Below are 25,247 nucleotides of genomic sequence, written 5' to 3'. Positions count from 1 at the left end.
AATCCCCATACAGAAGAAAGCTGCCACTTAACACAGACAGAAATTCTAAGCAGTCATTCTCTGTTACCCCTTCTATACTATGTAGATTTGGGGGCCAGAGCCTATCCCATATTGGAAGCACCACAGCTGGGAACCATAGTGAAGAACCAAGAGCTGTGTGGCAGCAACACTAACAGCAGCACCCCTGTGGTTTTGAAGAGTAGTGAGCTACTTGCTATGCCTTCCCTCCATTCAGCAACTAACTTGCTATCCCTGTTAGAATAACGTAAGAGAAAGCAAATAGCTCCCGACCCTTCTAAACAACTGCATGAATTTTAGTGTAACAAAGGGGTAGGTTGTGAACAGCTAAAAATTAAATGCCACACTGAAGACTATAGTGTGAGATCACTTAAGATTCCATTTTCAATAATCAGCGACAATCAATAAGTTTTCACTTTCAAGTGGAAAATTTACTGGAATATGCATCCAATTCAAAAATGTTTTGTTTCTAATTTCATACACCATACTAAAAATTATAGGTCAAAACAGAACAAACATTACAAAAAGATTATATATGCATGCATACATACATGAACGCACACACATATACACACAAACACAAGTACATGAAAGAAGAAAAAAAGCAAAATAAAGAACTCAAAACAGGGAAGGAGTTTTTGAGTCTCTGTTATAAAAGACAAATTCCTCTTACGGACATGCCACTTTACAAAGTAGCATCACTTCCATGTCTCATAAAAAGAGGACCATCTTCAGTAACCCTTAGAACAAAGTCCCAAAACCTTGCTTATGATATAAATATGACCTGCTGGAGAGACATACTAGCCATTCTCTGGAACAGGCTCCCCATCCATGTGAAGCAGAGTACCTATTCTCTAACCCAATTCAAGTGTAACTTGTACAACTGGATAGGAAACAGGAAATTCATCCTTGGTTTAGCACCTGGCTCTATAATGTTCACAAGCAGCCTGTACGTACATATTTATTTATTTAATGACATTTGTTAACCAGGAAAGTCCACTGGGCCAATGACCCATTTTCAGTGGAGGCCCGGGGAGAAAAGCTCCATACAATCACAGTAATTTTTGCATAACATCAGCTTAACTTTGAAAGTCAAGAAAGTTTTTACACAATACAAATTGAAGTAGATATACAAGACAAATATATATTATAGAGACATACAATACAAGAAAATAAGCCCAATGTGTTCCATTTTTAGTCATTCTGTTTGTATATTCTCATAAGTAAGAATACTGTTTATTCAATTCTGTTTATTCAGACACAGAAATAAAGAAAGCAAGAGAGATTGGATACGAAGACAGATAGTGTAAACTGCAAGTATATTAAGTTAGTAAAAGTATTTGTAGTGTACAGTGGCCAAAACATTTAAGGTGGTTTAATTATATGACTACAAGAACAGACAAGGTTATTGAGATAGTATTCTTTTAGTGCAAATTTACATGTTTTTAAAGATTCTAGTTGAGTAAGAGAGAGAGGGAGCGCATTCCAAAGTTTGGCAATGGCATGGGAATAGAGACACTGTCCAGCTCTTTTGATGGGTTTACTTATGGTTAAGAGTTGTTTGTTAGAGGACCTAAGATGCCGAGTACGGGTGTGTGTTTGCATTACAGTTTGAAGGGATGGGCAGAAGTTTGGATTATTTAGTAGTTTGTGGGTGAGAGTAAGTTGGGAGTAAAGTAGGTAATGAGGGAACTCAAACCAGTTTATAGATTTAATGGCCAGGCAATGATGTGTGCGAGTTGGCATGTTGGAGACAAACTTGGCTATTTTATAGTAGCACGACTGCACTTTGCTCAGGAGAGATGTGCGTAGGTTAGTGAAAATGGGGCAACCACAGAGGAGGGAGAGCAGAAGTAGACTATTAGCTAGTTTCAACTTGTTAGACTTGTCCAAATAGAGTTTATGCCTATAGAGTTTGCCAAGCTTATAATGGGTCTTTTTGAATGAGTTGAGTATATGATTCTCAAAGGACAGTTTGTCATAAATTTTGATGCCAAGTAGTTTGGCTGTTTTTACAATTTAAATTTCCGTATTGTTTTGAGAGAATATTTTAAAGTCTAGAGTTAGAGGTTTGGTTGTGAAGAGTAAAAGTTTTGATTTTTTGGGATTAAGTAGCAGTTGAGCTTCGTTGAGCTAAGATTCGATGGAAGTAAATGCATTTTGTGCTAACTTTAGGAGTTCTGAGATGTTGTTAGAGGATGTAATTATTGTTTAATTGTCCGCGTATTGAATGAGTGTACTTTGCAGGGATGCTTTATGGAGATTATTAATAAATAAGTTAAAAAGCAAGGCCCCAAGAAAAGACCCTTGGGGATGCCTGTGTTGTTGAGTAGGTAATCTGATTGCTTACTTTGCCATCTAAAAGATAGTTTTCTGCTGTGTAGAGAGTTATGGAACCAGGACAGTATGTGTGGGGTGCAGTTTATGGTCTCAAGTTGTAAAAGTAGTTTTGAGTGGGACACTGTATCAAAAGCTTTTGATGGGTCTAGTAGGATCACTGATGTTAATAGGGTTGCAGCAAGAGCTTTATGTACAGTGTTGGTAAATGACAGTAAGGCTGCTGTTGTGCTTTGTGCTGGCCGAAAACAATGTTGGGTGGCTGCAAGTAGGTTATTGTCTGTGATATGTTTTAGCAACTGAGAATGAATACACTTTTCTAAAATTTTAGATAGAGGTGAAAGTATGGAGATGGGCCGGTAGTTAGATAGATCACTGGTGTTACTTGCCTTTGTGAAGGGGAGTAATAATTGAGTTTTTCCATAGTCGTGGGGCATATGATTCAGAGGCAAATTGGTTAATGAGAATGCTAATTGGAAGAGCTATAGAATCTGCTGCAAGTTTTAGGTATTCAGCTGGAAGGCCATCGGAAGAAGGGTAGCATGGTTTTAGTTTTAAGAGCAGTTTACGAATTAGAGATGTGGGTACTGGTTGTAACGTAAATAGAGGAGTGGATGGGTTTTTGTTGGAATTACAATTGATGTGGGGGGAGTGATTACAGAGTGTATTGTCGTTTATGTAGCCAATTATACTTTTGTTAATTTGTAGAGAGAAATCATTAACAAGTTTTTGGATAGTATCAATAAAATGAGAACTGAAGACTTGGGCAATTTCTTGAGGGTCTTTGTCAGGAGATGGGGAGGGGTTGTGTACCAGGACTTAGGAGAGAGGAAACAGAGTTCAAGAAAGTACAGTTGTGTACACTTACCATAAATGTAGATGTTCAAGTGTATTCACTGTTGCAATCATTACATTTGGGTAATCCTACTGGCAGGTTGCACTCAGTTGGCCTGAATTCCAAAGTCTTGGGTCCTGCGTCGGTTGCTGTCGCCCCTTCCCTAACGTCAGGTCGTCAGGGGTATAAAAGATGCAGCCGATGCCATTTTCTTCAGTTTTTCTTACCCCAGATGTCAGGTGTCCTCTAAAGGGTACTTACGGAATATAGGATAAAGTAACAGTCAAAAACACATAAACTGGAAGATAAACTGTTTATAAAACACGGCAAAGCTTTCAGGTTAAAAACCCTTCTTCAGTGCATACATTTTATTTCTAAAATCACATCAAATATATAGTATGGGTCTGAATCACATGGCTTGCAGCCAAAAGTCATGTGATTATTACATTCAACATTATAACATAATTTAAGACTGAATTTAAGACATTCAAACATTTTATAAAAATTACAAATCATTTTAGTTTGCTCTGCTGTAGGAATTTTAATACAGGTTTTAGTGTAATGATATCGTTAATGCCTGGTGTTTTATCCGCTTGCAATCTAGTTATCCATTCGTATTCCTTTAATTCTAATTTATTATTAATGTCCCCACCCCTCTCTGTTTTTTCCATTATGTGTATAACCCTAAATTTGAAACTATGTTGTGCTCCATGTTCTGCTATATGTTTATATAGTGAATTCGTATTTATTGCTCTATTTATTTCAGATTTGTGCTCAATTATTCGATTCTTTAATTTCCTTATAGTTTTGCCTATATAGAATGCAGAACACATGGCTACGTGCTCCATGTGTTCTGCATTCTATATGGAGCACAACATAGTTTCAAATTTAGGGTTATACACATAATGGAAAAAACAGAGAGGGGTGGGGACATTAATAATAAATTAGAATTAAAGGAATACGAATGGATAACTAGATTGCAAGCACTAAAACCTGTATTAAAATTCCTACAGCAGAGCAAACTAAAATGATTTGTAATTTTTATAAAATGTTTGAATGTCTTAAATTCAGTCTTAAATTATGTTATAATGTTGAATGTAATAATCACATGACTTTTGGCTGCAAGCCATGTGATTCAGACCCATACTATATATTTGATGTGATTTTAGAACTAAAATGTATGCACTGAAGAAGGGTTTTTAACCTGAAAGCTTTGCCGTGTTTTATAAACAGTTTATCTTCCAGTTTATGTGTTTTTGTCCTCTAAAGGGTAGCCAATATATATATATATATATATATATATATATATATATCTATATATATATATATATATACATATATATATATATATATCTATATACATATATATATATATATATATATATATATATATACATATATATATCTATGTATATATAAAACATACATGCATCAGTATAAACTTCACCTTCATCTACAAGCAAATACACCACATAGGTTGTATAGATCAGACAAGGAAAGATAAGTTCCAGCAGAAATAACGGGGATGGCGGGTGGGTAACCTGGACTGCAACAGTGAATACACTCGAACATCTACATTTATGATAAGTGTACACAAAGTACAGTTTTGTACCTACCATAAATGTAGATGTCCGATAGATATGCAACTGCAGTCATAACATATGGGTTGTCCTGCCTCAGGCAGCCCTCGGTCGGCCGGATTCCAAAGTCTGGGTCCGGCGTCGGCTGGTGTCGCCTCCTCTCCGACGTCAGAACGGCTGGAGTATAAAGGCAGGGGCCGACACCATCTTCTTCAGTGTTTCTTGCCCCAGATGCCAGGTGCCCTCCCAGGAAGGCTAAATTTGGTGAATGGATAAACAATTCCAGACATGCACAACAGTAATAAACAGATACACCATAGGAGATACCCCCAGCTAATAGGAATAGGGGTAGTGGACCCATAAAGAAGGTTGCAGAGGGGTAGGAAGGTGGGAAAATCCGACTGCAGTTGCATATCTATAGGACATCTACATTTATGGTAGGTACAAAACTGTACTATGTCCTTCAAGAATGCAACTGCAGTCATAACATATGGGTTGAATACCATAGCCAAGCTGGGGGTGGTTGGAACTAGGAAAGTGATGGTGTAGCTAAAATGCCCTGCAGGACTGCCAAAGCAAAGCCTGCTCGGGATCTGGAGTATAAAGGCAGGTTGCAGTGCTTGGTAAATGTATGCACGGAGCTCCATGTAGCAGCCTCTAGAATGTCCTTTGTAGCCACTCCTCTTAGGAAAGCTGTGGATGTGGCTATAGCTCTGGTGGAGTGTGGCCTAATATTGGCTGGCACACCTTTTCCATGAAAAGAATAGCAGAATCTGATGCAGTGTACAATCCATTTTGAAATTGTTTGTTTGGAGATTGCTTTTCCTTGTACTCCAGCAGCATAGGCTACAAGCAGTTGGTCAGACTTTCTGGTGGCCTTAGTTCTGTCCAAGTAGTAGCGTAGTTGCCTGTGTATGTCCAAAGTATGCAGCAGTGCTTCCCCCCTGTTTTGAGGATTGGGGAAGAAAGTAGGCAGGTGAATGGCTTGATTTAGAGACACCCTGGAAATTACTTTTGGCATGAATGAAGGATTGGTTCTTAGAGAGACTCTGTCCTGATGAAAAATGAGAAAAGGAGGTACTGCCATGAGTGCCTGTATCTCCGAGACTCTTCTTGCTGATGTGATTGCCAATAGGAAAACCGTTTTCCATGAGAGAAATTGCATTTCTGAAGTTGCTGCTGGTTCAAAGGGAGGAAGAGTTAATTTTTCCAAGGCGAAATTGAGGTCCCATGCAGGTACTGGCGGTTTCCTGGGAAGTTTGATATTCTTTATCCCTCTTAGGAACTGTCTTAGCAAAGGATGTGAAAACACAGGTGGATCACAATTGTATTTTGCTGAGATTGCTGAGGCATGAATCTTTATGGAAGAATATGAGAGACCAGTATGAAACATTTCTGCCAAGTATTATATCTAAGGTATACTCAATACTGTTGTATCCTGACCCCTGTTAGCATTCCAGATGATGAATCTCTTCCACTTGGCTGAATAGGCTTTTCTGGTGGAAGGTCTGCGTGCTTCCAGTAAGATCTCTTGAACTTTTTTGGAAAGAGAGATATCGGAAGGAGTTATGGAAACCTCCAGGCTGTCAGATGCAATGTTTTCAGGTTTTGATGAACAGTCCTGTAATTGTGTTGTGTTAGAAGCAGAGGCCATACGGGCAGAGGCCACGGTTTGGTCCGAGTTATGCTCAACAGCAATGGGTACCAGTGCTGCCTTGGCCAGTCTGAAGCTATCAAAATGCCTGTTGGTTGTTCTGCTTTGATCTTCAGTATCACCTTGGTCAGCAGTGGTAGAGGAGGGAATGCATAAATTGTAAGGGAATTCCAGCTGAAGGAGAGAGCATCCGTTTTCCAGGCTAGAGGATGGTGGGTCCTTGTACAGAACTTTTCCAGGTGATGATTCATGTGAGAAGCAAAGAGATCTATGTCCGGTCTTCCCCATGTCCTTGTTATTTGTGAGGAAATGTGAGGATGCAGCATCCATTCGTGTGGATCCAAGAAATTTCTGCTCAGCTTGCCTGGCACAAACTGGGATTGCAGATGTATCTTCAGACTTAGGGATTTTTCCCAGAGAATCATTGTTAGTCTGCAGAGGGGATAAGAATGAGTGCCTCCCTGCTTGTTTATATACCACATAACAGTGGTGTTGTCTGTCCTTATTAGCAAATGTCCTTGTTGAAGTGATTTTTTGAAAACCTGGATTGCATGTATCACTGCCAACATCTCTTTTTGGTTTACGTCCAGATGCCTTTCCCTTGGTGACCATTGACCTTGAATGCATCTGCCCTCCATGTGCGCCCCCCATCCATGGTCTGAGGCATCTGTTGTAATCATTTGACCTGCTTGAGGTTTGTTGAAAGACATGCCTTTGTTTAACTGACTTGTTTGAGCCCACCACAAAAATTCTCTTTGCAGACATGGAATGAGGGGGATTACGTCCTCTAGGCTTTGGCTGTGTTGGGACCATAAGCACCACTGCAGCTTTCTCATATGAAGTCTTGCCAAAGATATCAGAAGAATGCAAGATGCCATGAACCCCAGGGCCTGCAGGATTTTCCTTGCAGTCAGCTGGGAGAGCTTTGCTAGGCCTTTGAAGTACTCTGGTAACTGCTGTTGTTTTTCCTCTGTGAGATAAGCCATTTGTGTTTTTGTGTCCAGTTTGGCTCCTAGGAAAATAATCTGTTGGGATGGCAGAAGTCTTGATTTCTGAATGTTGACTGTGTATCCCAAGGCCTGTAGTAATTGAATGACATAGTCCAAGTTTGCTATCAAGGTTTGTTTGTTGTCTGCTTGTATGAGGCAGTCGTCCAGGTAGGGGTACATTTGAATCCCCTGGAGTCTGCAGTATGCCACTACTGATGCCAGGCATTTCATGAACACTCTGGGCGCAGTAGATAAGCCAAATGGCAATGCTGAGAATTGATAATGCTCTGTCCCTGCAAGAAATGTGAGGTATCTTCTGCAGCTTTGTCTGATTGGGACATGCAGGTATGCCTCCTTGAGGTCCAGAGTGACCAGCCAAGACCCCTTGCCCAGCATGGGAAGGAGTTGCTGCAACGTCAGCATTTTGAACTTTGGCACAATGAGGTAAGTATTTAGAGTAGACAAGTCCAGTATAGGCCTCCATTTGTTTTCCTTTCTTGGAACAAGGAACAGTCTTGAATAAAATCCCTGGCTTTGTTCCTGTGGAGGGACCTTTTCTATTGCTTTCATATTTAACAGCTTTGAAACTTGATTAAGTGCCTCTGCCCTTTGATGAAGTGGCAGGTTTGGCATGCCTTGTCTTATTGGTAAAGTATGGAAGTGGAATCTGTAACCTTTGTCTATTAAATCCAGAATCCAGTTGTCCTTGGTTAAGATATGCCAGTTTTTTTGAGAATAAGGATAATTTTCCGCCCAAAGGTGCTTCTCTTTGAGCCTTTGTAGGCGGTATGAAAGTCAAGTCATTGTGGTTGTCCTTGTGGTGCAGCTGGACTGCCTGCGCCACCTCTTTGATTTGGTGGTTGCCATTGGCGGCCCTTGTAGGAGCCTCGGTATTGGCCTCTACCTCGGGTACGCCTGTTTTTTTCCCCTTTGAAACTTGTCAGTGTCTGGAAAGGACCAATTCTTTGAAGGCCAATTCCTGCTGAATCTGGGTGGCTGAACCTGGAGGAAATCTTTGACTGTCTGTACTGATTTAGCTTTTTCCTCAATGGACTTCAACACATCTTGTGCATTAGCACCAAAAAGCTTCTGTTTTTCCAGAGGTGCATCAAGTAACTTTACTTTAACATGGTCTGGCAGTGGCTGTTCTTTTAACCAAGCATGTCTACGTATAACAGCCCCAGTCATAGCTGCCCTACATGAAGCCTCCAATGCATCATAACCACACTGAAGAAAATGATTGCTAACCTGCTGAGTGTTATGTACTAGATCCTGCAATGCCTTTCTATCAATAGGCTCAGGAGAGACTAGCTTTTTCTGTAAATCATCCAGTAAAAATCCTGGTACTGAAACATATGAAAAAGGCAGTTAAGTGACCTCATGGCCAGGGTGGTAGAGGTATAAACTTTTTTACCCCATCTCTCCAGGGACCTAGCTTCCCTATCCGCTGGCAGTGGATTCTTGGCTGTGGAAGTAGCCACTCCCTTGGGGCCCTGTGAAATAGTTTCTAGATCCACAGAATGGGCCTTAAAGAGATGTTTGTGGGTGTCAGGGACCCTATAATATCTGTCTGGCTTGACAGGAGCAGGAGGGAGAGAATTAGAAGTTATGTACCTACCATAACGTTCCATGTTAGTTGTCTTCTCCCGCCTTCTTTCTTGCTGGATGGGTTCGGAGCCGATCCTCGGCTCCGACTCGGCACTTGCTTTAGCTTGAGAACTCCTTTTACCAGCTCGAGGCAACCCTATATCCCATGATGCAAGGCGGAAAGTACAGTTTTGTACCTACCATAAATGTAGATGTCCGAACTGGATAGCATCTGCAGTCATAACAACTGGGTTGTCCTGTCGTCAGGCAGCCCTTCAGTCGGCCGGATTCCAAAGTCCGGGTCCGGCTTCGGCTGATGTCGCACTTCACCCGACGTCATCTCTGTTGGTCTTCGGGTATAAAAGCATCAGCCGACGCCATTTTCCTCAGTGTTTCTTGCCTCAGATGCCAGTAGCCCTCTTGAAGGCTAAAATTTGGATAGATGCCAATGTTTCCAAAAAGATAGAGGTAAACACAAAAATAAGCATGTATGTACATATATACAAACAAATACACCATAAAAGACTCCCCCCCACCAGCTAGCTATTAGGAGGGTAAACACCCTAGGAGTACCACAGAGGGGAAGGAGGGAGGGTAATCCTGACTGCAGATGCTATCCAGTTCGGACATCTACATTTATGGTAGGTACAAAACTGTACTATGTCCTTCATGGATGCATCTGCAGTCATAACAACTGGGTAGAATACCATAGCCAACTAGGGAGGAGGATAAAAGTAGATTATGGTGTGTTTAGGATCCCTTGCAGTACAGCAGTGGCAAACCCTGCTCGGGATCTGGAATATAGAGGCAAATTATAATGCTTGGCAAATGTATGCACGGAGGTCCAAGTAGCCGCCTCAATAATGTCTTTGGTTGCCACTCCTCGTAAGAAGGCTGTGGTAGTGGCTGTTGCCCTTGTAGAATGAGGTCTTATGTTCTGTGGAATTGGTTTTCCATGGAAGGAGTAACAGAATCGTATGCAATTTCCTATCCATTTGGAGATTGTCTGTTTGGAAATAGCTTTTCCTTCCCTTCCTGTTGCATAGGCTACAAAAAGTTGGTCAGTCTTTCTGCTATTTTTTGTTCTGTCCAAGTAGTAGCGTAGCTGTCTATGTACATCCAAGGTATGCAGTATTCTTTCCCTCTGTTTTGTGGGTTGGGAAAGAAGGTAGGTAGGTGGATTGCCTGGTTTAAAGACACTTTGGATACCACCTTAGGCATAAATGTAGGATTAGTCCTCATGGACACTCTATCTTGGTGGAAGATTAGGAAGGGTTGCACTGCCATTAAGGCCTGTAGTTCTGAAACCCTCCTTGCTGAAGTAATTGCCAGTAGGAAAGCAGTTTTCCATGACAGGTGTTGTAGGTCTGCTGTTGCTGCTGGTTCAAAGGGTGATAGTGTCAACTTTTCTAGCACAAAGTTTAAGTCCCAAGCTGGTAATGGTGGTTTCCTTGGAGGTTTTACATTCTTGATTCCTCTGAGGAACTGCCTGAGCAAAGGGTGCGAAAAACAGGTGGATCAAAGCTGTATTCTGCTGAAATAGCTGATGCATGTATCTTGATGGAGGAGTAGGACAGGCCTGAATGAAGAAGTTCGCCAGATACTCCAGAATGTTAGGCATATCTATGTTTGACACATCTTTTCCTCTTTCCGTACTCCAAATGACAAACCTTTTCCATTTTCCAGCATAGTTCCTTCTTGCTGAAGGTCTGCGTGCTTCAAGAATAATGTCTTTAACTCTTTGGGAAAGTTCTGGATTAGCTGCTGCTATGTGATGTTCCATGCAGTCAGTTGCAACGTTTTTAGGTTTGGATGTATGATGCTGTAGTTGTTCTGAGTTAACATCAAAGGCATCAGGGGTATTGGCCACATATTGTTCGAGACATGCTCCTCAGCAGTGGGTACCAGTGTTGTCTTGGCCAGTTTGGAGCTATCAGGATTATCCTTGGACGTTCTTCCTTGATTTTTAGTAGTACTTTGTGTATCAAGGGAAGAGATGGGAATGCATATGCTGTTAGGCCTTTCCAGCTGAAGGAGAGCGAATCCACTTTCCATGCTAGTGGGTGGAATGTCCTTGTGCAGAACTTTTGAGCTGGTGATTGAGAGGTGATGCGAATAGATCTATCTGAGGCATTCCCCATTTCTTTGAGATGGTCTTGAAGATGTCCGGGTGCAGCTTCCATTCGTGGGCATCCGATGTGGTTCTGCTTAATATGTCTGCTAGAGTATTTTCTTTTCCGGTACAAATATTGCCTGTAACTGGATGTTGTAGCTGAGTGCCAGGGTCCACAGCTCCAAAGTCATTCTGCATAGGGGTATGAATGAGTGCCTCCCTGTTTGTTGATGTACCACATGACTGTGGTGTTGTCTGTCCTTATCATCAACTGGCCCTCTTGGAGAAATGGTTTGAACTTTTGGATTGCCAGTTTTACTGCCAGCATTTCTTTTAGGTTGATGTGCAGGTGAAGTTGATCCTGTGTCCACAATCCTTGCACGCATTTGTCCAGCATGTGTACCCCCATCCTAGGTCTGAAGCGTCTGTTGTGATGGTCTGGCTTGCTTGACATCTGCGAAAGGGTAGGCCTGGGTTTGACTGACATGCCTGAGCCCACCATAGGAACTCCTGCTTTAAGCATGGAATTAGTGGGATTTCTGTTTCTAGGCTGTGTCTGTGTTGGGACCATAAATTCTTTAGGTACCACTGTAGTTTTCTCATATGTAGTCTGGCAAATGGGACCAAGATTATGCATGATGCCATGAAGCCCAAGGCCTGCAGTACTTTTCTTGCTGTTAACTTGTTCAGTTTTGTTAGTGCCAAGAAGTAAAGAGGGAGTTCTTTTGTTTTCTGTAGTCAGGAATGCCATTTGTTTTACTGTGTCCAATTCAGCCCAAGAATGTCCTTGTTTGGGATGGTATCAGCCTTGACTTTTGTAAATTGACTGTGTATCCCAGTGCTTGTAGCAAGTAAATGACCCTTTGTAAATCTGTTGTCAGCTTGCTTTTGTTGTCCCCTTGTAGCAGGCAGTCGTCCAGGTATGGGTAAATTTGAATTCCTGTAGTCTGCAATGGGCGATTACTGATGCCAGGCATTTTGTGAATACTCTGGGCGCAGTAGATAAGCCAAAGGGCAATGCTGAGAATTGATACTGCTCTGATCCTGCAAGAAATCTGAGGTATCTTCTGCAGATTGGTCGAATGGGGACGTGCAGGTATGCCTCCTTGAGATCTAGAGTTACCAGCCAAGACTCCTTGCCCAGCATGGGAAGAAGTTGCTGTAGGGTCAGCATTTTGAATTTTGGGACAATGATGTATGTATTTAAGGTGGACAGGTCGAGAATTGGTCTCCAACTTTTTTCCTTTCTTGGAACTAGGAATAGTCTGGAGTAGAACCCTTTCCTTGCTCTGCTGTTGGCACTCTTTCCACAGCTCTCATGTTTGCTAACTCCATTATCTGTTGTAGTGCCTCTGTTTTTTGATTTGGAGGTAGATTTGGCATTCCTCTTTTGACTGTTAAAGTGTGGAAGTGAAACCGGTAACCTTGATCTATGGTTAGTAAAATCCACTTGTCTTTTGTTATGTAGTGCCAGTTCTTTGAAAATAAGGTTAACTTTCCGCCTAGAGGAGCCGCTATTTGTTCCCTGGTAGGCGGATTTAGGGTTAAGTCACTGTGGTTGTGCTGATGTAGTGGCAGTGGTTGTGTCTGTGCCTCTGTTGTTACCTTGCCACTGTCGTCCTCTGTAGGCACCTCCTCTGGATTGGTTTCTGCCTCTGGAACGTCTATTCCTGCCCCTTTGAAATTTTGTGGAGTCAGGAAAGGACCAATTTTGGCAGGCCAGTTCCTGCTAAACCTTGGGGTTGAACCTGCAAGAAATCTTTAACCGTTTGAACAGATTTTGCCTTTTCTTCCATTTTCTTCATAACCTGCTGGGCAGGTGTACCAAACAAACTTGTCTTATCCATAGCAGCATCTAGCAACTTAGCTTTAACATGATCCGGTAAAGCTTGCTCCTTTAGCCATGCATGCCTTCTTATCACTGTGCCAGTCATGGCTGATCTAAATGAAGCCTCCAGTGCATCATAGCCACATTTTAAGGAATGGTTGCTAACCTGTTGTATGTTATTTACCATTTCTAATACATATTTCTTATCAAGAGATTCATCAGTGGTTAGTTTTTTAGTTAACTGATCAAGCATAAACTCTTGGTATTGTATCATGTGAAACTGACAGTTTAAAGCTCTAGCTGAGAGAGTAGCTGAAGTGTAGACCTTTTACCCCATCTGTCTAATGACCTTGCTTCCCTTTCAGAAGGAATAGGGTTTTTAGCTATGGTCGCTACTGCCTTGGGACCCTGGGATATAGTTTCGGGTCTGCAAGTGGGGCCTTGTAAAGGTGGTGATGAGTATCTGGCACCCTGTAAAATCTGTCTGGTTTGGCAGGGGCTGGGGTAAAGAATCTGGAGCGGAGCAGACATCATTGAAAGCATCATCCACCACAGAGAGAACAGGAGGTATAGCTAAGGGCCTGTGCTGTGGGAGGTGCAGAAAGGTCCTAAGTCTTTTCTGGAGTCTGAAAAATCCTGTTGCTGCCATTGGAACTGCTCTCGCATGGCATGTAAGGTTTCCCCAAAGGAGAATTCTTCTGGTGGGGAAGCAGCTGGAATGGATTCTTCAGCATCAGAATCTTCAAAATTGGAGAAAGGAGCCTCTGGCTGGTCAGTTATGTCTGATTCGTCAGCAGAATCATCAGAGGACACTGGCTCAGGGGGCTCTGCCCTAGGTCTCTTCTCTGGGGGCTGAGAGGCCCTGTCTGGGTGAGCTTGAGATCCTCTAATTAATGAAATTAAATCTTCTGCCAAAGTAAGCATTTGAGAACTAGAAGAGGGCCTGGTTGTGGGGGTTTAACAGGCACTGTCTTAGTAGTCTTGGCTGCTTTAGCCCTGGCGAAGGCCTTAATGGACATGGCTGCTGGAGGCCTAGCAGCACCACGTGCTGGGGTAGAGACATCCAAGGGAATGGTGTCTGATAAGTCAGTGGCAACCACCGTAGTGGATAAAATTTCTGAGGCCGATTCAAGAGTGGTAGCAGGGGCCTCAGTTGTAGAGATAGGTTCAGCTGTACTTTGATCAGTTTTCTCGGTTTCGGCGAAACCGAGACACTCAGTTTGCTTAACCATGGTTTCGCCGAAGCGCGGACCGCAGTGTCGGTCTTTATCTTTGCGTTTTTGGCAGATTGGGTAGTCGGAGGATCCGGCGGCATAATGTCGCAAAATCAGAACCAAAAACTGTTCTGCAAACTCCGACCGACACCTAAGCGTTGTCGGTTGAAAGAAGCACAGGCGAACAGGCTGCTACGTGGGCTGGGCCTAAACAAGGCAGACAATAAGAGTGGAAATCTTTATGAGGTATTTGTTTCCCACAGGTTAAACAATTATTAACTTTTTCTGACATCGGCTGAGGCAAGAAAGAGTCCCCAACGGGTACTTAGCTTTAGAAGTCTTCGAAGTAGTATTCGGTAGAAGTAATCTCTGGATCCGACCGACCGGCACTTGCGAACAGCTTCTGCTTGAGCGCACGGCAAGAAAGACTGAGGAAAATGGCGTCGGCTGATGCTTTTATACCGAAGACCAACAGAGATGACGTCGGGTGAAGTGCGACATCAGCCGAAGCCGGACCCGGACTTTGGAATCCGGCCGACTGAAGGGCTGCCTGACGACAGGACAACCCAGTTGTTATGACTGCAGATGCATCCATGAAGGACATCTACCTCAGATCTCGTTTGGCAGCTAACTTACCCAGCTAAAGGTTATCCTAACCAAATTAGGAACAAAGTTTCCTAAAAGAAGTCCTCACAACAAAGATCCAGAGGAAACAAACTAATAGGAACTCTTCAAGTTCTGTCCAGGCCAGGGGGAAGGAGGGAGGGATGCAAGAAAGAAGGCGAGAGAAGACAACTAACATGGAACGTTATGGTAGGTACATAACTTCTAAATGTTAAGTTGTCAATCTCGCCTTCATTCTTGCTGGATGGGACCGCGTCCCTAGCACCTGTATCCCGGGTGGTTCAATGGAACAGACTCTTGAGAACTGTGGAACCAAAACTGGCCCTATCTCTGGAGGCCAAATCCAACTTGTAATGAGAAACAAAGGTATGAGGCGTGGCCCAAGTAGCTGCTGCACAAATGGTATCAATGGGAAGTCTATCCTGAAAAGCTGCAGAAGTGGATAGACTCCTGGTCGAGTGTGCTTTTGGCTTAGAAGGTAGTTGTTTGCCTCTGAGAGAGTACACATAGGAAATGGTGGAAGTCAGCCATCTGGATAAGGTCACTTTAGAAACTGGAAGACCTAACCTGTTTTCTGCATAAGAGACAAACAATTGGTCCGATTTTCTAATTTGTTTAGTCCTATGCAAGTAGTATCTGAGCTGACGATGGACATCCAAAAAATGCAATTTCTGTTCAGCTCTGTCAGAATAGTTAGGGAAAAGACAGGTAATTCTATAGATTGGTTAATATTGGTTTGAGATACAACCTTGGGAGAAAGGAAGGGTTAGTTCTTAGATACCCTGTCCTTATGAAAACCAAATAAGGTGAGCGAATACAGAGAGCTTGAATCTCGAAACCCTTCTAGCAGAAGTGACAGAGTAAAAATATAGTTTTCCGTCAATAACTTCAAAGAACATGAAGCAGACGGTTCGAAGGAGGTAGTATCAAGGATGCTAACATTAAGTTTAGATCCCATTGCGGAGGAGGATGCTTTATAGGTGGTTTTAGGAGAAAAACTCCTCTCAAAAGGCCTTGCATAATCTATGAGACATGATGTTATTGTCATGCAAGCCAACATGATACTTGGAAATGGCAGCCAGTTGTACTTTGACTGTAGAAGAAGAGGATCCTGAATGAAAAACCTCCGCTAGGAAATCTAAAACAGAATGTACGGGAGCAGTAAACGGATCTATATTTCTGGAGTTTGCCCAAATCGAAAACCGTCGCCACTTGCTAGCATAAACAGTCCTAGTGGACGACTTCAAAGAGGACACTAAAATGTCTCTGACTGAGTCAGAAATCATTGGTAGCCTGCCTAGGGAAGGAAGTGGAGCAACCAAGCAGTGAGGTTCAGAGAATGAATGGCCCGGTGCTGCTGACCCGACTGGTGGATCAAAAGATCCGGAACTGGGTCCAGATGCCAGGGCTGCACCAGAAGGTGACGATGCAGAGACGGAAACCAAATTTGTCGAGGCCAATATGGGGCAATGAGGATCAATTTGGCTCTCAAAATGGTGGCTTTCTGAATGACTTGTGGAATCAATGGAAAGGGAGGAAAAGCATAAAGAAGTCCCCGAGGCCAATCCTGGGTTAGAGAGTCTCTCAGGGGTTGGCCTGGAAGGGGAAATAGAGTGAAATAGTCTGGGCACTTGTTGTTTTGAGGGGTAGCGAAAAGATCGCAACAAGGAGTGCCCCACTTCAGAAAAATCTGATCCACTACAGATTGATTGAGAGACCACTCGTGAGGCATCAGAATAGATCTGCTTAGCCTGTCCGCCAATAGATTGGACCTGCCGGGGATGTGCGTTGCTATCAGAAACCGCTGAGAAGAGATCGCCCATTGCCAAAGTCTGAGAGCTTCTCGACATAAGGGATAGGATCTGGTTCCGCCCTGTTTGTTGATGTACCAGACTACAGAAATATTGTCCGTCTGTACTGCAATAGTCCCCGTGGGAAGAAAGTCGTCGAGGGCTTGCAACGTTAAAAGCACTGCTCTCATCTCCAGGACATTTATGTGCAGATGGTATTCTATGGGTTGCCACGTCCCGTGGACCATCCTGCCCTGATAATGCCCCCCCCCCACCCGATCAGGGAGGCATCCGTGGTGACTGTGGCAACTGGAGGAGGGGGAACAAAGGGTCGGCCCTGATGAAGAAGAGGGGAAGATATCCACCAGACCAGATGAGCCCTGCAAGATTGTGTCACTAAGATCTCGTGTCTCATCGGAAGATCGTGATACGACCACTGCGTGAAAAGCATCCACTGCAGGAGGCATGTGAAAGCGAGCCAGTGGTAGAAGAACAATGGCGCAGCCATTAGACCTAGAACTTTCAGGACAAACCTGGCTTTGATTTTTTGCTTTGTAACAGAAGCGAACAAATTTTGGATGTCCAGAATTCTTTGATCTGTTAGTCTGGCTAACATTTTGTCGGTATTTAACTCTGCCTATAAAGGTGATAGATTGGCAAGGCAGCAGAGAAGATTTTGAAATTTACTGAAATTCCCAGATTCTGGCAAAGCTGTAGGGTGTAGTCTCTGGACTGAAGAAGCTGACACTTGGTGTTGGCGGAGAGGAGCCAGTCGTCCAAATAAGGAAACACCTGGAATCCTAGGCGTCTCAGGTGAGCTGTGACCACTGCCATGCATTTGGTAAACACTCTGGGGGCTGAAGTGAGGCCAAAGGGCAGGGCTCTGAATTGGTAATGACTGGCCCCTAGCGAAGCAGAGAAACCTCCTGGAGCGCCTGTGAATCTTTATGTGATAGTACGCATCCTGAAGGTCTATAGAGCACATCCAGCTGTCCTTGCCCAGAAAGGGCAGAATGGACTGAAGCGTGACCATCCGGAATCTTGCCTTTTGACAAATCTGTTGAGATTGCTGAGGTCTAATATTGGTCTCCACTCTCCCGTCCTTTTGGGGACCAAAAGAATCTTGAGTAACGCGGATCCTACTTGGTCTGCGGCACTGTCTGACGGCCCTTTTTCTAGGAGTTTTGAAACCTCCTGTTCTGCCAAATCCCTTTGACCGGGTGAGATGTCTGGAAGGGATTGTAGAGTCGGGAAACCTTACGAAGGGGATCTTGTAACCCTCGGATATAATTGACTGTACCCACTTCTCTTGGGATAGGGATTGCCAGGCTACTGGGTACAGTGAAATCCTTCCCCCGACTGCCTCCAAGGGTGGACAGTCGGGCAACACCTCAGGGATGCTGAAAGGGCTTCTCAGGAAGAGACTCCCTGTTGCCCTGGTTCTGGACCCCCTGCCTCTAGGGCGTCTATTGTTACCCCTCTGCCTCTGGGGTAAACTGACCACGTGTCGGTGTAGCTCCTTGGGCTTTACGAACCACATCTTCCCCCCTTCTGACCCTTGGGGTATGGTCTAGAAGGAGTGGAAAACTGGACTCCAACGGCAGAAAGAGTCTTACTGTCCTGCTCACACCTCGTCAAGGTATCCTTCACTTGAGGCCGAACAAAGCCGAACCGTCAAGAGGGTATTAGTGAAGGACGCCTTAAAGGGGTCCATAAAATTACACAGCCGCATCCAGGCTTGGCGTCTAAGAGCAACTCCTGTGCCTGCGGCCCTGCTCGCTCCATCGGCCGCATAAGATATGAGCCGCATAGAGGAGTTAGATATGGAATTCAGGATAGCAAGCTGTGAGGCAATCTTTTCCTGAGCCCCAGCAGCAGAAGGATCCTGGACTACTTCACCCAGTTCTTTGAGAATATCTCGTTGAAGCCTGGTGAAGTGACAAAGGTAATTCAGCTAACGCATAGCAAAGGTCGCTGAAAAAAACATCCGCTTTCCATACCTGTCCATGGTCCTAGAATCCTTATTAGGAGGATGGACAGGTACTGAAGGATCCGCCACTTCCTTCTTAGTGGCCGCCACCACCATAGCATCCACAGAGACACCCTTGGAAAGGAACTGTTTATCCAACGGGGCTGTAATGAACTTGGATGGTCTCCTGGGGACAGGTTCCACAGAATCTGGAGCACGCCTTCGAGCCACTACCTGCATGAGTGGGTCGAAGGCGGAGACACCCAGGAGGTGGGGGTCGGGATCCAAAGCCTCCAGGTATACCGACTCATCCTCGGAGGGTCAATGGAGGCCAATTCCCCTCTGTTTGAGGAGCTCAAGGATGTCTGAAAAGGAGACATCCTCAGAGGGGACCGTGGGAACCCTCCGACTCATCTAAGTCGGTATCAAATGTAGTAGACTCAGGAGTCTGTGTGTTTCCTCTTACCGTCCTCTTCGAGGGGTTCCCCTGCAGGGTCAGGAGAAACCTCGGAAGAGGAGGAAACTCCAGTGGGGAAACCTGGGCGATGGATCCCTGGGCCTGAGAGCAAGAGGCTGGCAAGAGTCATCTGCAGGCACTGATGTGGGAGGAGCTAGAGGGATAGACCGTTGACCAGGCTCAGAGGCCAGGACACTCCTCATCACCTCAAAGGCTCCTCTCCCGGAGACCGGAACACACCCGCTCGAAGAAACAGGAATGGTCGGCTCCAAGAGAGAGAAGGCTCGAGGCGATGTCGGCGCCGAGCTTACCAAAGCGAAGCCCGAGAGGAGAGCGGGTCGGACAAGGGTCTGATGCCACTAGCCCCTCGGAGCCGACAGTGGAAACCCGGCGACGGATCCCTCCAAGGAAGGTCTCAAGGAGGAGATCGGAGCCTAAGACAATGGAGCGAAGGATGTATCGGCTCGGCATCAAACAGTCGCTGTCCCAAGAGCTCCGGCTCCGAACTCTGGTGTGGAGGCGGAGGAGGAAGCTCAAGAATCGGGGCTATAGGCGAAGTCTGTTGAGACGGGCTATGGAGCATTTGGGCCAGTGCCTGAGACTTCAACAGCCTGCTTACCACCCTCTCCAAATCGTGGTCAGACAGCCTGGAAGATCTCAAGATCGGCTCCGATGGCTCCGCTCCGACAAAAGAGGAGATCCCGAGCCGAATGGATACTCATAATAGAGGGGACCGAGATCTCTTACGGGTGAAGCCATCAGAGCCGAAGTCCCTAGAACTCCAGATGGAGCCGAGGATTTCTCGGCTCGATGCTGATACAGTGTCGGCTCCAGCGGAGCCGACAAGGCCACAGTAGTCAGGGTATCGGAGCCGGCACCGAACCCACTACTCGAATAGAAGTATCGACTCCAGCGGAGCCGGAGCCACCGGAGGAGGCTTGGACACTGTAGCCTGAACCTTCGGGTGGCTTAAGAGGTTTTCCTGACCCTGACTTAGGAGGAGAACCTTCAGGTTTAAGTAAACCTCGGAGGATTAGTTTGTTCCTCCTTTCCTGCAGGACTCTCTGGCTAAAAGCATGACACAACGCACAGGAGTCCTGCAGGTGCAAAGGCCCCAGGCAATAAACACAAGAAGTGTGACCGTCTGTCAGAGACATTTTCTGACAGCACTGGTCACACTTCTTGAAGCCTGAGACCTTGCCTTCCTTAGACATCCTAGGAGGATAGAACACAAACAGTCCCAACAAACACACAAATTAATCCCTACACAAACACACAGGAAGGGATAACAGAAGGGGACTAGGCCTGACTAAACTACCTTAGACAAAAACTTATAAAAGTTTATACACAAGGGTTGAAAATAGGGAATAGGGAGGGCTGTAATAAATTACAGACTACTCTAACACTAACAGGGAAAAATAAACCCCTAACTACACTTTTTCTTACTTGACTAAGAAAAAACTTACCTCAGCTGGCAAAGGAGACCTCTTTCGCTAAGCGGCAAACGAGATCTGAGGTAGTTCCGCCTTGCATCATTGGATATAGGGTTGCCTCGAGCTGGTAAAAGGAGTTCTCGAGCTAAAGCAAGTGCCGAGTCGGAGCCGAGGATCGGCTCCGAACCCATCCAGCAAGAATGAAGGCGAGATTGACAACTTAACATTCAGGGTTAGCACTGGAGTCGGAGAAAACATGATCCAGGACATCCATAACTGGAGGGATAGCCAAAAGGTCTGTGCTGGGGTAGCTTGAGGAAGGTACGTAGCCTTTTCCTGGAGTCAGAGAAATCCTGACCCTGCCATTTAAAATGCTCCCTCATAGAGTGTAGGACTTCACCAAACGAAAAATCCTCTGGAGGAGAGGCAGAGGGAATTGATTCCTCAGCATCAAAGTCCTCATAGGCCTGGAAGGATTCTTCTTTGGTATCTGAATGCTCAGAATCCCCAGAGGCTTCATCTGAAGAGAGGTTGTCGGCCTGCTCAGTTCTGTGCCTTTTCTCTGCAGGCGGCTGAGAACCTCTGTCTGGATGAGGCTGAGACCCCCTGATAAGAGAAATAAGATCTGCAGCAAGAGACATGATCTGTTTATCAGAAGAAGGGGCCTGGGCAGTAGGTTTAGGATGGGCCTTGGCCTGGCTGGTGGCCTTAGCACATGCAAAGGCCTTGATGGACATGGATACAGGAGGCCTAGCTGCCCCACGTGCAGGAGTAACCTTGTCCACAGGAATGGTGTTGGGTAGATCCAGAACTTCGGTTTCTGGAGGAAAATCAACAACCGGCACCGGAGTAGACTCAGAGACCGAAGGATGTGTTAACGCTGTGTCGTCGGCCTGGAGCGGTTGAATTACCGCTTCCGAAGGGACCGAAGCACTTGCGGAGGGTTTAGGAGGAGTATCGGTGGAGGACGCGGGCCGAGGATGTCGGTCCCGGTCCTTTCGTTTTTTGGTAGATTGAGTAGTCGGTTGTTCCGACGGCATGATATAAGCGAAAGATTCGCCGAAAAAGTCTTCGGCAAATTCTGCCCGGCGCCTGAGAGTGCGCTTATTAAAGCAAGCACATGCATCACAGGCCGAGACGTCGTGGTCTGGGCCCAGGCAAGGGAGGCAATAAGAATGAAAGTCCTTATGAGGTATTTGTTTACCACAAGACAAACAATTATTAACTTTCTCAATTTGTTCTGACATCGGCTGAGGCAAGAAAAAATTTTCCCCAACGGGGTACTTAGCTTTTAGATGACTTCGTACTGAAAACACAGGAGATGACCGACCGGCACTTGCGAACTGCTTCTGCTTCGGGCACCACGCGGCAAGAAAGACTGGAGAAGATGGCGTCGGCCCCTGCCTTTATACTCCAGCTGTTCTGACGTCGGAGAGGAGGCGACACCAGCCGACGCCGGACCCAGACTTTGGAATCCGGCCGACCGAGGGCTGCCAGAGGCAGGACAACCCATATGTTATGACTGCAGTTGCATTCTTGAAGGACATCTGTACTATGTTCTTCGTGTTTCACTGTTGCAGTCATTACATTTGGGTAGAGTCCCAAAGCTATGGTTGGGAGGCTGGAGCTAAACAGCATAAGGAGCGGCTATGAGGCCCTGCAGAACTGCAGTGGCAAAGCTTGCCCTGGATTTAGAATAAAGTGTCAGATGATAATGCTTTGTAAAGGTGTGTACTGAACTCCAAGTAGCAGCCTCTAAAATGTCTTTAGTTGGTACTCCCCTGAGAAAAGCTGCTGAAGTGGCTGCAACTCTGGCTGAATGTGGCCTAATGCCCTTAGGCACTGGCCTGCCATGCTGTGAATAGCAGAAATGAATGCAGTGGCCTATCCACTTTGAAACAGTCTGTTTGGGGATAGCCTTTCCTTGTGATCCTGCAGCATATGCCACTAGTAATTGCTCTGTTTTCCTGAAAGCTTTAGTTTTGTCCAAACAGAATCCAAGCGGTCTGTGTACATTCAAAGAATGGAAAATTCTCTCCCCCTTGTTTTGTGGATTTGGATAAATAGCGGGCAAATGAAGAGTTTGGTTAAGGGCCACACTGGACACCACCTTAGGCATAAATGTTGGGTTTGTCCTCAGAGAGACCCTGTCTGGATAAAAAAATGATAAAAGGTTCCACAGTCATGAGTGCCTGTAGCTCTGGCACTCGTCTTGCAAACGTTATTGCTAGGAGCAGAGCTGTTTTCCAAGATAAAAACTTTATATCAGCAGTAGCAGCTGGTTCAAAAGGAGGTAGGGTGAGTTTTTCCAAGACATAACTGAGGTCCCATGCAGGAATTGGCGATCTCCTTGGAGGCCTTAAATTTTTGGCTCCTCTGAGGTACTGCCTTAATAAAGGATGAGAAAAGAGTGGTGGCTCTGTATTGTAATGAGCCGAAATGGCAGAGGCATGGATTTTAATTGATGAAAAAGATAGGCCTTTGTCCAGCATCTCAGTTAAGTATTGCAAAATCTGAGGAATATTTGGTACAGCTGTATCAGTTCCTTGTGCCTGGTTCCAAGCACAAAATCTCTTCCATTTTCCAGCATAAGATTTCCTAGTACTAGGCCTTCTGGCTTCCAAAATGACACCCATCACTGCTTTACTAAGAGGTGTGCTTTGCATGGTTACATTATCCACCATGCTGCCAGGTTTAGGGTCCTGAGTTGGCTGTGCAGGATCTGATTGCTTTGTTGGGACAGTAGATAAGGTATTAGAGGTAAAGTCCAGGCTGGGCATTGAGACAAGTTCCTTAAGATTGGATACCAGTGCTGCCGGGGCCAGTCTGGGGCAATCAGTATCATCTTTGGTTTCTCCTGTATGACCTTTAGGAGTACCTTGGGGAGGGGATGCAGTAGAGGAAAGGCATATACTGATAGGTTTTTCCAGTTGAAAGATAAGACGTCCACTTTCCATGCTTCTCTGTGATAAGTCCTTGTGCAGAATCTTTTTAGTTGGTAGTTGTGGGGGGGAGGCAAACAGATCTATGTTCAGGCATCCCCATTTCTTTGTTATCATGCTGAAGACTTGTGGATCCAGCTGCCACTCGTGTGGATCCATGAGGTTTCTGCTTAATTCATCTGTCAGAGTATTTTCCTTTCCTGGAAGGAATTGTGCCTGCAGATGAACTTGGTAAGTCAACGCTGTGTCCCACAAAGCCATGGCTAGTCTGCAAAGGGGGTAAGAATGTGTGCCCCCCCTGCTTGTTTATATACCACATGACCGTGGTATTGTCTGTCTTTATCAGTAGTTGTCCCGGATGAATACGGTCCTTGAAGGCTGTCAGGACATTTTGGACAGCTAGCATCTCTTTTTGATTGATATGTAGATGCATTTGGTTTGTGGACTAGGTGCCCTGAATGCCTCTTCCTGCCACGTGGGCCCCCCAGGCATAATCCGATGCATCCGTTGTTAGGTTCTGCCTGGCTGGGGGTAATGTGAATGGCTGTCCCTTGTTTTGGTGACAAGCCTTCGCCCACCATCGAAACTCCTGTTGCAGGCAGGGAATGAGAGTAATAATTGTTTCCAGGCTGTGGCAATGTTGTGTCCAGGCACTTTTTATGTACCACTAAAGTTTCCTCATATGCAGTCTTGCATATGGAATTAGTAGGATGCAGGATGCCGTGAAGCCCAAAGCCTGCAGAATTTTTCTTGCAGATAACTGGGCCTTTGTTGCCAACGTTTTGAAATAGGTAGTCAGTTGCCTTTGTCTGGCGTGAGATAAGCCATCTGGGCAGTTGTATTTAAGCTTGCACCCAGGAATATTATCTCTTGAGGTGGTACTAGTTTTGATTTATTTTCGTTGACTGTGTACCCTAGGCATGTTAAATGTCTTTTCACAAACGCCAGATGCTGTAGTAGAATGTCCTTGTTCTCTGCTTAAATTAGGCAGTCGTCCAAGTAAGGATATATTTGTATTCCTCTTTGTCTGCAGAAAGCAATTACTGGTGCCAGGCACTTTGTAAAGACCCTGGGCACAGTAGATAAGCCAAAGGGCAGTGCAGAGAATTGGTAATGCATTGAGCCAGCTTTGAATCTGAGGTATCTTCTGCATGATCGCCTGATTGGGACATACAGGTATGCCTCTTTTAGGTCTAAAGTCACTAGCCAAGCCTTTTTACCCAGCATGGGTAGAAGCTGCTGCAAGGCCAACATTTTGAATTTTGGTATATCCAGGAAAGTGTTTAGAATAGACAGGTCCAGTATTGGTCTCCAGGCTTTGTCCTTTCTGGGTACCAAGAACAGTCTTGAGTAAAATCCTTGTCCCTGCTCTTGCTGTGGTACTTGTTGAATAGCCCCCATGTCCATGTGGGATGAGACTTGTTTTTGTGCCTCTACCCATTGATTTTTTGGCAGATCTGGCCAACCATTCGCCTTTGGCAGGGTATGGAATTGAAACTTGTAGCCTTGTGACACTATGTTTAGAACCCACTTGCCTTGGGTTATAATGTGCCAATTCTGAGAAAATAGTGCTATTTTTCCCCCTAAAAGTGCTGCCAGGAGATAAGTGCTAAGTGCTTGGTGCAGGCAGGGGGAAGTCATTGGGACTGTTTCCTATATGATTGTGATTTGTCTTCTCCACTTTTGGAGGTAGAAGCACCCCATTGTTTTGACCTGTATGAACCTTGCGCCTGGGACCTGCCTATAGGGCATCTGGATTTGCCCCTTTGAGGTCTGTCTGACACTGGAAAGGACCAGTTCTTTGTAGGCCAGTGTCTACTAAACCTAGGTGGCTGTACTTGTCAAAAATCTTTAACAGTTTGCATAGATTTAGCTTT

The 25,247-nt window shown here is 45.0% G+C and overlaps 1 protein-coding gene across 4 annotated transcripts in view; it reads right to left on the bottom strand.

Annotated features, from left to right (window-relative positions):
• Positions 1 to 25,247, bottom strand: part of MED13L (mediator complex subunit 13L) — a 3,068,540-nt gene that overhangs the window by 2,930,534 nt on the left and 112,759 nt on the right. The gene's annotated exons all lie outside the window — the stretch shown is intronic.

This window comes from Protopterus annectens, chromosome 4.part0 (assembly GCF_019279795.1).
Source record: "Protopterus annectens isolate FY-2018-M chromosome 4.part0, PAN1.0, whole genome shotgun sequence".
Classification (NCBI taxonomy): domain Eukaryota; kingdom Metazoa; phylum Chordata; order Ceratodontiformes; family Protopteridae; genus Protopterus; species Protopterus annectens.
The sequence above is the reverse complement of the archived record's forward strand: the minus strand, read 5'-3'. Positions and strand labels throughout refer to the sequence as shown.